At 43.2% G+C, this 14,545-nt stretch overlaps 1 protein-coding gene across 1 annotated transcript in view; it reads left to right on the forward strand.

The window, feature by feature from the left end:
* Positions 1 to 14,545, forward strand: part of OTOS (otospiralin) — a 475,301-nt gene that overhangs the window by 49,044 nt on the left and 411,712 nt on the right. The gene's annotated exons all lie outside the window — the stretch shown is intronic.

The raw sequence follows: 14,545 nt of genomic DNA on the forward strand, positions 1-14,545 counted from the left end.
TGCTCCAGTATGGCTCCGTCCCACAGGCTCCATCCCTCAGGAGCACACTGCTCCAGCCCGGGTCCCCCCCGGGCAGCAGCTCCCCCTCCATCCCCTGCTCTTGCATGGGCTCCTCTCCACGGGCTACAGGGCTGGCCCAGAATCTGCTCCGGCAGGGGTCTTGCACAGGCCACAGCCTCTGTCACTGCAGGGCCACCTGCTCCAGCGGGGGCTCCTCCACGGGCTGCAGCGTGGAGCCCTGCTCCACTGTGGTACTCCATGGGCTGCAGGGGGACAGCCTGCTGCACCAGGGGCCTCTCCACGGTCTGCAGGGGAACTGCTGCTGCCTGCCTGGAGCACCTCCTGCCCTCCTCCTGCACTGACCTTGGGGTCTGCAGGCCTGGTTCTCATTCATTGTTCTCCCAGCCGCTGTTGTGCAGCATATTTTTTTTCCCTTTCTTAAATATGCTCTCGGAGACGTGCAACCAGCATTGCTCATTGGCTTGGCTCTGGCCGCTGGGGGGTCCCTTTTGGAGATGGCTCTGATTGGACATGGGGCATTTTCTGACTCTTCTTAGAGTAGCCACCCCTGCAGCCCCCACTACCAAAACCTTGCTACGTAAACCCAACAGACACCTTGATAAGACTATCAACACATAGACTTCTCAGCCACCAGACCAATATCAGTGTAAAATCCATCTTCAGGACAGTGTTGAAGTACAAAATGATCAAGTTGCCAACTCTTGCAAGTTACCTGTAAATCTCCATTCTACTTAGCTTCATGGATGATATGTGGATACTGTACCGAGAGTAATTTAAAGGCAACTTGTTTTAAATTTTAATACCAGAATCAGACTGTGATGCCAACAAAGCCATTTCACAGGGAAAGATGCTTCTTTCCTCTGTGTTTCCTTAAGTTCATCACCCTGTTGTGATGCTTAATGGAATATTTACACAAACTCTGAATGCTGATATTTGAGCCATGTATCACAAACGGTTGCTGTGCTTTTAATTAGCTGTTAGCTGATAGGAACCTTGTCACACCTCATCTTTGGAGGCATCTAATGTACAATCCAGACAGAGTTAATACAGCACACTTAACGTTCATCTGAATGTGCCGAATTAAATGAAACTGGTTGTCTAAGACTGTCTGAATGGGATGATCTAATAGCAGCTCATTTTCTCAGGAGAAGAAAAATGTTATGAAACTGACAGCTCAAGGAACATGTACTATGACTTAGGTGCTTTATTCTCATACTGTGGTCACAGTGTTTTAGGGACAGAAAAAAACTCAGGTTGAGCAGCAAGCAGGCCTGGAAAGCTTGAAAGGATTTTATAAATAATTTACTTTTGTAGATGTGTACAAGGCTGATGTTTTTGAAAATGGTGATTATTTGCAATGCATTTTGCACAATCCTCAGATTTCCTTACTGTAGCAGATATGTCCAGGGAGGGTTGAAGTGAAAGCACCCAAGAAAGTAAAATGCTGGTTATGGATGGAGGGTATTAATGGGGGTCACAGTACAATCTTTCCCAAGGAGAGCCTGAGAATGAGTCCAAGAAACAGTGGCTGTTAAAAATCTGAATGCTTTGAAATTCAGGTCCTGGGACAGCCTGAATTAGATGAAGAGCTTCATCATATGAGCAGGAGTTGCTAGTATTAAAGCTACGAGTGCAGATTTAACAGCAAGATATTCATGACAAATGTACTTCAACAAGATGGAAAGCCATTTGATATGAGTGAGGTTCCTGCAGCTTGAATCTCAAAGGTAAAGTGTGCTGCTTGCTCTAACATGTAGTAGAGCACTCAGGTGGAAGTAACAATTTAGTTAGGAATTACTACCTACTCTTATCCTAGCATGACATTCCCAACCAAGCACATATGCCTTTCATATCAGAGTACCTGAAGAACTGATGTATGTATGAACAGAGTACCTGAAGAACAAGCACAGTTTAAGGAGTAGAAATGTATCCCTACTCTCCCTGCAATAACGCTCTTGGTTGCAGTATGACTTGTGGAAGCTGACAGATAATTCTCCATGCAGTTCTTCGTTTGCTGTTTAAATGGCTTTGTTGTGCATTGTGGCTGAGCGTGGTCTAGAGGCGTATAACACTGCCTAGTTCAGAGCATGATTCAGAGCAAGCTGAAATCAATGGAGTTGATGTGATTTCGGTGAGCTCTGAATCAGGCACCATACGCTGTCCCGTGTGTTATGGGACAGGAGCAGATGCGAACTGGACACCTTTAGGCAGCTTTTCAGGCTTCCTTCTTCAAGAAGATAAGTAATTACTGTCTAAACCAGCTTCTTTTTCCTGATGTTGACTTAAAAGTGCTTTTTTTTAAAAAAAAAAATTATTTTTTATTAATGCACCTTTGTGCATAACAGGCAGTGCAAAACTACTTTGGATACCAAAAGTCTGCCTGCAGAAAATGTATTTCTGCATACTTAGGTGCCTGAAGACAAAAACAGTAGAGCAAAAAGGAACTCTAACACCTGTTTTTGAGTGTCCTGCTCTGTTCTATATGAGAATGAGTTGACTTGCTGTTCGATTGTACTTAGAAGCCTAATTTGCCATACACACCTATGAAAGGTTACTACAAATATCAATAGCTGATCTTAGTTCAAAATCTTTTGGATGTTAAAAAGCAGCAATCATGCATCTAGCGCATCTGGAAACCCTGTGTACTTGGGAGATACTCTGACTTTGCTATGGTGAAGCCATAAAAATATGTATAGTATATCCAGGCCAGCAAGTAACGTTATGTCTTTTTGCATCTTGAAGTTCAGAACGCTGAAGTCAAATATTTGACTTCAGATTTATAGTTGATTTTGTCATTATATTTGATTGCACTAAATGCCCTTTGTAGAATGTCAGAAGATTGCCTGTGTGTTAAAAGTTTAAAAGCAAATGAAAATATATATTAAAAAAAACTTATATTTCAGGCTTTTCAAGCCAACAAACACAACTTTTCATATTTCAAATTAATTTAAATGTGTAAGATTCTTGTGGAGGTAATACTCAAATATTTTGAATTTAAATGTAGTTTTACCACATTTTATTAATTTTTCAGAAATATGCTTGTGCAATGGTACATCCTGGAATATCTACAATTCTTGAACATTAAAAATATAAGCAGTTTGTATGAGTGTGTGCCTGATATTTGTTGAAGTATTAAGCATCCAATATGAAGTCACGCTTTTAAATAAATGAATTATAGGCTGTATAAAGTGAAGCATGTTTGTACTTTATGCTTGATTAGTGTTGAAAGAGACATGAACTGAAATCCAGTTGTGACTGTTTTGATTTTCATTCATTTTAACTTGTATTAAAGTCCAGTTTCAACCAGTCCTTCACTACATCTCTGTCCCATCAATCCCACTGTTTCATTGGCTAAGCACTACATGACAAGAGTGGCAGGAGCAGATACTTGTTTCTTAGTAATTTGGCCACAATGAAGTGTATGCCCTGAAGCAAAAACCAGAAGAACAGAAGATAGTAATTTGAGTCATAACTCTGCCATATGAGGAAGTTACTTAAATGATCTAGTTAAATACTTCAAGCAAGCATTTGTGTTTTAAATTTTGTAAGGTAAGAATATATCATGCTGTTGCACAGCTTTGTCTGATGACTATATAGTTCACCTTGAAGCAAAGACAATTTAAATTTCAGAATGAAGAAAGGACAGTGTCTGTGCTTTAATTTCATGCATTATAGTCATAGCCTGCTTGAAGGAGCAGTGTCCTATTTTCCTTTCTCTGTTTGGAAAGGCTTACATCATGAGACTGCAGGGAGCATCGCTCTCTCAACAGGGGCTGTAATTCCTGCACAGCCATGCAGTACATTCCTTACCTCTTTCCAGTGTAGGTATCTAGTCCACAGGTTGTATATTTAAAGGTTGACTACAGATGTCAGAGGCAGGCTTGCACTATCTTCTTTAGAATTTTACTGCAGAACCACAGTCTTGTGGTAGTTCAGCTCCTCCATTTTGCTCTACATATAAGCAGGAGCTTAAGCTTGTCTCTGCAGGGCTGTGAGATGAGAAATTACTTTCAGAGAAATTTAATTGATAAATTCAAAGTGAAGTTGTTTGTATTCCCTGGAATAGCTGCTTCTGGAAATCTTTCACTTACTCATATTAGTAGGATGAAAGTGTTTCTCTTATCGTAAGGGAAGAACTGCAATAGAGCACTAATGTGTCTCTGCTACTTTGATTTGGTGTTCACTATTCAAGTGTCACATACGATCTTTGGTAGATTGCTCTGATTTTCAATGGGGATGTAGTGAATTTGTGATGATACTACAGAGGTGGAGCTCTGAAAATACTAAATATTGTCAACCGTATGTTTTGTGTGTGCACTCTCTCTCGTAAATATATAGAGAAGGGAAATATTTTTTCACATTTATTTTTAGAAAACTTACAAATGAATTTGAGGTTGATTTTTTTTTGGGGGGGGGGATGGGCGGGATTTTGCATTTATCATATTTTCTTCTAAAGAAAAACAGCATAAGGGAAGACTGCCAAAAATGACAAGAAAAAAAAACAACAACAAAAAAAAAAACAATACAAACTTTAAATTTAAACCATTTCAGAAAGCAGATTGCTTGTGATGGGTCATAAATTTTTCATTAAAAATACAGACATTTTGACCAGTTCTTATTTTAACCCAACTTGTGAGTGTGTTAAATAATTTTAGTCTATCGTAAGAATTTGAAAAAAATAGTGCTTTAAAAAAAAAAAAGGTATATTGTTTTCTTGTAGTTTGTAGTAAAAAGAAATGTATTGTGACTGACTTTCACTGGCACTAGTGGGATATTTGTACCACTAAATTCCTAGTTAATTGGAAAACACATTGAAACATAACATTTTTTGAATAGATGGTTTAAAATGGCCTTTTTGCAAAGCTTTTAAGGATCAAATAGTTTTTCACATTGTGGTGTAAACGCCTGAAGTAACTAGGAAAATAAAGCTAACATTCACATTTTTAAGGAAAAGGTACAGCTTTGAAGAGGCTTTCAGGGTAGGGCATAACTGCATTATCTGAGCATTCCCTAGGCTCCCAACCTTAGATGCTATCGCGCTGGGGAAACTTGGTGTGCTAGCTCTAAGGAACACCACGGAGCGCGGAGTGGAGTGGAGACACCACGGCTAGGCTCTGTAATCAGGTGGGGCCTCGATTGTTCTTGTGCACAAAGCTGCACTTTTTGCCACCCTAAGCCAAAGACCTGTCATGTTTTGACAAATGCTGTACCCTAGTGTTCTTTTTGCTCATTATAATATCATTATAATACCAAAACACACCTCCATCCAAAAAGCTACCCGCCTCCAAGGTGCGACCACCCCTCACTGAGCATGCGCTCTGAATTTCTCGGAGCCTATTACTTTAAACGGAAACGGGAAAACTTTACACCAATCATAACTAAGATATGCTTGACTAGAGCCACTCAAGCTCCACCTAGAAGATAGAAAATAATATAAATTGGCCCAAGAGAGAGGGGATGTTAGGGAAGATACCATCGTCAGGGGAGATACCATTCCGAGGACATACAACATCCTTAGGACCTCCTGACTCCTGGGATCAGTCGACGGGCTGAGCCTCTCTTCCCCCCCCATTGGGACGCCTTTGGGTGAGATCTGAATATTTGCTTATAAATCTCTATAGAGTCTTTGATCCTTTTAACGCGTTTATTTCTAGGCTGCACACCTGTAACACCTGTAACACCTATAACACCTATAACATCTGTAACACTTATAACATCTATAACATCTGCAACATCTGTAACACCTACAACACCTGTATAACACCTGTAACACCTGTAACACCTGTGTATTTCATGCATACTAGCTTGCTTTTGCAGATAGTCACTATCACCGGCAATCCAAAAGAACCTGATTATCTGTTGCTGTAATAAACCATACTTGATTGCATTGTGATAGCTCTCATTAATGCGACTAGGGTGAGGGTGGTTATCCGTGATAGTTCAGTGTTCTGAATCTAACCAGACCCCCAGACGGTTAATGCATTGTTGGTGAATGTCTGAACGGACCCCCAGGTGGTTAATACGTTTTTGGTGAATGTCTGAACAGACCCCCAGGTGGTTAATACGTTTTTGGTGAATGTCTGAGTGGACCCCCAGGCGGTTATTACGTTTTTGGTGAATGTCCGAACGGACCCCCAGTTTTGGTGAATGTCCGACTGGTTCAGTACTCTGAATCCAAACGGGCCCGTGACGGTTAATCAGCTACACCCCTTTAACGCGACACACATCAGATGTACTGCAAACATCTCAGGTAGCCAACTGAGATTTTGAGACCTTGGTTGAGTTGAAGAAGCAGGACAGAGGAGGCAGGTTTGAGCGGGGATGACAAGTATCACCAGGCACTTCACAAACCTGCTTATAAGGAAAGAAGGCTTCTCCCTTAAGGCTCAGAAATGAATCGCAGGAGCGGAAGGCATAGTGCCATCCAAGAAAAGAGACTTACCCTTTGTGCCAGAGCCAGCAGTTGAGCAGATTAAGTAACGCTTCTAATACCTGGCTCTGTTATGTAGTGAGGCAAACCTCTTCAATCCTTAATGTTTGACTACTTCAACAGTGTTGAATTTATACTTAGCTTGACCCCCCTGTGATACGTGGTAGATAAAGAAAGCTATGATTGTGATATACCAACCAGTCATTTAAAACTTCTGATTGACTAAATCTCTTTTAGTGTTCTTCAGTTTGAATATTCAGAAGTCATTGCTAAATCCCTAATGCTTTTCGTGACTTCCAGTGATTGAGAATAACCTATTACAGCTTCCTTTTCAGCATCAACAATGCGAGCCTATTAAAGCCTGCCAAGCTGTTGAATGAAACACAACCTTAATGTATGTTATCCAAGTCATTTTTTACACTCTCTCTCCCAGGATTGGGTAATGGGTGATTCTGGTTTTAGCTTACTGACATCTGTATTTTGATGTGAAAAATGCATTTACTGAGTTTATTTTATCGGTTCTGGATTCCAGGTGTGTAAAAGTATACACTTTTTGTTTGTTTTAATTTCTAAAATAAGAAAAATGCTAGATTCATAACAATAGCTTGGTTCTACCTTAATACCCCATAAGCTCTAAAAACGTTCTAGCAAAATATTCTTTTGCAATTGGAAACCTATATGAGATAGGGGGGAAAAAAGCAACTTAAAATGTATTTCATGCTAGTCCTCCTTCCTTAGTAGTTGTTTAGGATTTCTCCAAGACTCATCTAGTATCTTGGAAGCAAAGAACATGATGTAGCAGTGCTTACTTTTCTCATTACCTTTTGCAGGGGATTTCAGAGCTATTGTAAGGCTTGGCAACCTGACTTAGTGTTTCTGTGAGGCTGCATTCTCTCTCCTTTGATTCAGGTAGAACTTCCATTTTTCTTTAACTTTACTTGCTCCATTGTTTCTCAGACTGAGTGGTACTCTTCAAGGGTGATTGGAGTCAGGGTTATGGAAGACTTGAAGCTGTTAAATATTTTGTAAGAAGTGAAAAATGCACTGTGAAGAGCAAAGCTGTTCTTCTGGCAGCAGCTCAGTTTCAGGTTCCCAGTTATTTCTAGGAAAGATTGCTGCTAGCACAGTTCGTATATTCCTTAGGTTCACAGAAAGGCAAATGACCAGGTTTCTCAAGATGGGAACATGGTTTCCATATTTAAACTTGGCTGCTTTCTCTTTATCTGCTATTGTGGATTAGGCTGGAATATTCCTGTTTCCTATGAGGTTTGCATTCGTACTGCTAGAAGTGTTTCTTAGAATATTTTTGCTAGCTTTGTTTTTCTGAAATGTTAGAGTGCTGTTCGTTTATTCATTGTACATTCAAATTACTTAACCTGTTGCTAGCTTACCTTTAACTCTTCAGAGATGCAAGACATTACATTCAGACAGATGGGAGTCTTGGTAAAAGAGTGCTTTGCATTTGTCTATACCTCCTTTGTTAATTTTGGGGTTGTTCCATCTAATTCTTCATAGATCTTTGATGTATCTTTGTCAGTTGACATAGGAAAGAGGTGTAGGTGTGGTGTGCTTATCTTAGTGTAGTGTGTACTTGCATCCTGGCATGACTTCTCTATTCTTCATAGGATGTGGAACAATGGCTTCAAGTTACTCCAGGGGAGACTTAGATTGGATATCAAGATGAATTTCTTCACAGAAAAGGTGGTTAGGCGTTGGAACAGGCTGCCCAGGGAGGTGGTGGAGTCACCATCCCTGGAAGCATTTAAGAGATGTGGATGTGTTGCTTAGGGCCATGGTTGAATAGTGGACTACCAGTCTGCCTAACATTACAAGTGTTAGCTGGGTAGTTGAACTTGATTGTAGCTGTTCTTCTCCAACATAAATGAGTCTTTGATTCCATGATGTCAAAGTCTTGATTGCACAAATGTTTTGTTTTTTTCTTAGCCTTCTGAATTGCTTACCTGGCTTTATCATAACAAAAGTTTAGGATTCATATAGTTTTACTTTTAGGTAAGGGCAAGTATTTTCAGTTTGTCTACTGGTCACTTCTGTCGGTGTTGTCTGTTTCTTAGTCCAAGGCCTGAAATGTATGTGTGGAGTGGCTGAACTCATCTGAACTATGGCTCAACTAAGAGCTTTGTTCTTAGATGTAGTTGTGACGAACTCATTAAAGCTAATGATGTCCTCTCATAAAGCATTTAGTACTGAGCAAATCTTGTGGAGGGGAGAGATGGTCAAAAGGAGGTTTCACCTGTTTGTTAGTCACAGATTTTGGAGCATTAACCAGGTCAGGTAGTATCGTGCAATCCTAAATTTATGTTCAGAACTGAGACTGTAGATCTGGAGACATTCAGGTCATTGGGAAGTAATATTACACTGCACAAAAACACTTACCAGGAGTGCCAGATTTCGAGGGGAAAAGATGTGCATCCTTTCTTATTCACAATATCGCAATTACTTAAAGCAATATTTTCTCAAGCCCTTACAGAAATTCCGCTTGTTCATCTACCATCCTGGCCATCTATTTGCTGTTGTACTATAGAGATAATTCTGTATGATACTGTGTACAAGTGATGGTGATGCCAAGATATTAGTTGGTAAGCAGGTGCACTGTACCAAAAAAGCACCTCTCTGAAACTTCTTGATCCACAGAAGGAAAACAAAGAAATAGAGAAGTGCATTTTAAAGTCATTGTTTGAAAGCTCAAGTTTTTCACCTTTTAAGAGCTCTTTCATCCAGGCCTTAAACAGAATAAATCAGTTCTGCAAAACTCTTGCAATAATGAGAGAACTGGGGGGGGGGGGCATGGGTGTATTCTGAAGTTGTTGTTGAGTTAGTGCTTTCATAAATTGTATGATATGGTTCATGACTGTTTCAGAATCTGTGCATATTGAAGCCAAAATCACTGTGTCTCAGTGTTTTCTAGGCCCACTCTGTATCCAGTCTAATTACAACAAATGACCATTAGTTTGGTCTTTATTCTGATGTTTTCACAGGAATAAATTCCTTGCAGACCATTAACCTGGTATAATGGCTCATGGTATGGTAATGTGCCCTTGGGCTGGCATCATACTAAAGTAATTGCAATACTGAGACATTACAATGTCAAGTCTGCCAGAGTGATGAATAAAATCATGTCCTGAAAAATGCGTACCCTTGGATTCAGCACAAAGAATGCACATGGGAAACAGCCATTCTCCTGTTGCTGACAGTTTTGCTCTTTAAGGATCTTTAAAGTTTTGTTTATGCATTATGTAACAACCTCAAGGAAGAAAAACATTTTTTTTTTAATACATTAACTAAGGAAATGAGTTTTTGACAGGTCTAGACATCCTATTTTCTGTTCAGCTTCTCTCCAATGTCATTTCTAAGGAGGGATGTGAGGGAGTCCATCAATCCTAAAATAAAGAGGTACCTTTGGATTGTAGTCACAGGAAATGAAAGCATCATCAGTAATGAATGTAGTGCTCCTGTTAAAACAAAGTACCTAAGTTCTCTCATTATCCTAGCAAGGAACACTGAAGCACTGAAGTTTCCTGAATGACAACTGTAAATTCAGACTCAGGGTTTTGAAGTCTGGTCAGATCTGGTTGATCTGTGGACTTCTCTTGCTGGCTCCTCCTTCAAGCTGGATTCTGCAAGGATTTTTCTGAGCACTCTGATTCACCTTCAGCCTACTTAGTGTTCTGTGTGTGTGGGCAGAGCACTGCTGTTACACAGCCGAGTAGGCCAGTGTGCTGTCCCAGTGCACAGCACTGAGCCATGGCTGCAGGGGCAGGCATCCTAACCTCCCAATTCAATTGTTCTTTTGCTGATCTCCAGAGGTCATCCCTTCCAACCACAACCATTCTGTGTCCTATTTTTGGAACTGTTTTTTATCCTTTTCCAGGGAAATACACGTAAAATCTGACCTCCAAGTTAACAAATTCCAGTAAAGCATTTAGAAGAAAGATGCAAACTTCAAGATCCAAACAACAAAGCCTTGTTGCTGTCATGCAGTCACAGAGGTTCATCTCCTCTCTGTCCTCAAGGTTAGGTTATTATCAATTCAGTTAAGTAGCAAGTCTTGCTGGGGCTTCAGTGCAGTGGGTTGGGATACACAGGTGCACGCTAGAGCATGTATTCCTTTCCTGCAGGTGTCTGCATCAGCCTGTGCTCTCTCTGAAGCTCCCAGAACAATATGCAAGTCCAGGCACTGCTTGTGTAAATAGTCTTGCACTGTCTATTTGAGTAGCTGTAATGGGTTTACGTGGCAAGGTTTTGGTAGCAGGGGGCCCTAGGGGTGGTTTCTGTGAGAAGGATCTAGAAGCTGGCCCATGTTTGGTAAGGGCCCCACTGCTGACCAGAACCGAGCCAATAAGCAACGTTGTTTTGCGCCTCTGTGAGAGCATATTTAAGACAGGGAAAAAAACGCTGTGCCACACAGCAGCTGGGAGAGTGAGAAGAGTGAGGAACAGCCTTGCAGGTGCCCTGCGGCCTGTGGAGAGGCCCCTGGTGCAGCAGGCTGTCCCCTGGACATGCAGCCCATGGAGTACCACAGTGGAGCAGTGCTCCATGCTGCAGCCCGTGGAGGAGCCCCCGCTGGAGCAGGTGGCCCTGCAGTGACAGAGGCTGTGGCCTGTGCAAGACCCCTGCCGGAGCAGATTCTGGGCCAGCCCTGTAGCCCGTGGAGAGGAGCCCATGCAAGAGCAGGGGATGGAGGGGGAGCTGCTGCCCGGGGGGGACCCGGGCTGGAGCAGTGTGCTCCTGAGGGATGGAGCCTGTGGGACGGAGCCATACTGGAGCAGTTCTCGAGGAGCTGCTGCCTGTGGGAAGCCCACGCCGGATCAGTTTGGGAAGGACGGCACCTGTGGGAGGGACCCCACGTTGGAGCAGGGGACAAGAGTGACCGAGAAGCAGCGGCAGAGAAGCTCTGTAGACTGACCATAACCCCCAGTCCCCCGTTCCCCTGTGCTGCTTGGGGGGAGGAGGTGGAAGAGAGTGGATGGGGGGGGAAGGTGCTTTTGGTTTCTTCCCTTTGATTCTCACTTCCCTAGCTTGTTAGTAATAAGCAATAAATCTTACTATCTCCTTATGCCAAGTCTGTTTTGCCCATTACAATAATTACTGTGTGATCTTCTCGTCCTTATCTCAACCCGTGAGCCCTTTTCACATATTTTCTCCCCATTCCTCTTTGAGTAGGGGGAGCGAGAGAGCAGCTGTGGTGGAGCTCGGCTGCCCACTCGAGCGGAACCACGACAGTAGCTGATGGCTTTTGTGCTGTATCATGCATCGATGTCTGGACCCTGTGATTGCCTTCAGCTTTTGGCTTTAAACAGTAAGATGAACCTCTTCCTTGTTACAGGTGAACATGCAGCTTTTGGTGAAGGGTCTTTTTGAAAGCTCTTCCAGAGTTTTGAATACTCGGTTGGTGTTTTTGTTTTTTGGTTTGGTTGGTTTTTTTTGGAGCATGGTATGTTCTCTGTGTGAAGTCCATGGAGGAGATCTTATAGGAGGGCTATGTGGATGGCTGTTGCCCAAGACTAATGTGAAGTAAAATGGTTTTGAGTTCTATATTTTTTTCTAAATGGCAATCCGCATAAGAGGGAATATAATTATTTTAAACTGTAAGGGATGGTCAGTTGTAATAGCATGCAACTATATATTTTTTTCAATCTTTTTTCTATGTTGTGACTTCATAGCTTCCTATATGCTTTTTTTGTCCTGGTTAAGTGTTACTGCTCTTTGCTTTCTTAAAGCAGAATTCTGTGCAGTGTCTGTCAGGTTGCTTCTGGGCTGCCGAAGCATATGGGGTTTCTCTCAGAGTCTGGAGCCCTAGGCTGTTAGCTTTGCCCTTAAAACTTACCTTTGTGTAAAAGGATCGGTCCTTGATAAACACTGGATCATGAGTGATTCACAGGAGTTCGTAGTTTGATAACGTGGGCCTGGTTTTGCCCTGTATAACGGAAGTATTTCTGTACCTAAATGCTGTTGAAGTCTCTAGTATTGCTTGTGTCTTCTGAGCATAGAGGAGCTCTAAGTTCGGTGCATAATACACTCGTATGAAGATATGGCCTTACAATATGGTGGACAAAATGTCCACCATACAGCTAAATAAAAACATCATACGATGGGTGAGCAGTTGGCTAACGGGCAGGGCCCAAAGGGTTATGGTGAATGGGGCTGCGTCAGGCTGGCGGGCGGTCACCAGTGGGGTCCCTCAAGGCTCCATTTTAGGGCCGGTACTTTTCAATATTTTTATAAACGATGTGGATGTAGGAATAGAAGGTATTTTGAGCAAGTTTGCTGATGACACCAAACTTGGAGGAGTTGTGGACTCGAATGAGGGTGGAAAGGCCTTGCAGAGGGATCTGGATAGGTTGGAGAGCTGGGCGATCACCAACAGCATGAAGTTCAATAAGAGCAAGTGCCGGGTCCTGCACCTGGGACGGGGAAACCCTGGCTGCACGTACAGACTGGGCGATGAGACGCTGGAGAGCAGCCTAGAAGAGAGGGATCTGGGGGTCGTGGTAGACAACAAGTTGAATATGAGCCGGCAGTGTGCCCTGGCAGCCAGGAGGGCCAACCGTGTCCTGGGGTGCATCAAGCACGGCATCGCTAGTAGGTCAAGGGAGGTGATTGTCCCACTCTACTCTGCGCTGGTGCGGCCTCACCTCGAGTACTGTGTGCAGTTCTGGGCACCACAGTATAAAAAGGACATGAAACTGTTGGAGAGTGTCCAGAGGAGGGCTACGAAGATGGTGAAGGGCCTGGAGGGGAAGACGTACGAGGAAAGGCTGAGGGCACTGGGCCTGTTCAGCCTGGAGAAGAGGAGGCTGAGGGGAGACCTCATCGCAGTCTACAACTTCCTCGTAAGGGGGTGTCGAGAGGCAGGAGACCTTTTCTCCATTAACACCAGTGACAGGACCCGCGGGAACGGGGTTAAGCTGAGGCAGGGGAAATTTAGGCTTGACATCAGGAGGGGGTTCTTCACAGAGAGGGTGGTTGCACACTGGAACAGGCTCCCCAGGGAAGTGGTCCCTGCACCGAGCCTGTCTGAATTTAAGAAGAGATTGGACTGTGCACTTAGTCACATGGTCTGAACTTTTGGGTAGACCTGTGCAGTGTCAAGAGTTGGACTTGATGATCCTTAAGGGTCACTTCCAACTCAGGATATTCTATGATTCTATGAATAAGTGACCAGAACAACTTCTGTTGAGGAAAGAAAAAAAAAGTTAGGAAAATACACTGGAAGAAAATCTGACAGATACGTAACTAAGAAGAATTAACTGAGAGAAAAAGTTCCAGAATGTTAAACTAAAACAGCTACCTCAAAGGACTCCAGTCCCTTGAGGTGGGCTTATCTCGAGGATGAGTACCAAAATTCATCTTTCATATGTTCTGGGAAACCAAAAACAGGAAATCAGATCAGTGGCTCAGAGCTGTGTTAGACCTTGACCTTTGTGCAAGCTCTGCCTGGCTGTAATGTTTGTTTGTAATGGCAGTTTTGGCTGTAATGTAATGTTTGTTTCTATGACAAAATGATGCGCTTGGTCGATGAGGGAAAGGCTGTGGATGTGGTCTACCTTGCCTTCAGCAAGGCTTTTGACACCGTTTCCCACAGTATCCTCCTCAAGAAACTGGCTGCTCTTGGCTTGGACTGGCGCACACTTTGTTGGGTTAGAAACTGGCTGGATAGCCGGGCCCAAAGAGTCGTGGTGAATGGAGCCAAGTCCAGTTGGAGGCCAGTCACTAGTGGCGCCCCCCAGGGCTCGGTGCTGGGGCCGGTCCTCTTTAATATCTTCATCAATGATCTGGATGACGGCATTGAGTGCACCCTCAGTAAGTTTGCAGATGACACCAAGCTATGCGCGTGTGTCGATCTGCTCGAGGGTAGGAAGGCTCTGCAGGAGGATCTGGATAGGCTGCACCGATGGGCTGAGGTCAACTGCATGAAGTTCAACAAGGCCAAGTGCCGGGTCCTGCACCTGGGGCGCAATAACCCCAAGCAGAGCTACAGGCTGGGAGATGAGTGGTTGGAGAGCTGCCAGGCAGAGAAGGACCTGGGAGTGATGGTGGACAGTCGGCTGAATATGAGCCAGCAGTGTGCTCAGG

The sequence above is a fragment of the Anas acuta genome, chromosome 9, assembly GCF_963932015.1.
Source record: "Anas acuta chromosome 9, bAnaAcu1.1, whole genome shotgun sequence".
Taxonomy (NCBI): domain Eukaryota; kingdom Metazoa; phylum Chordata; class Aves; order Anseriformes; family Anatidae; genus Anas; species Anas acuta.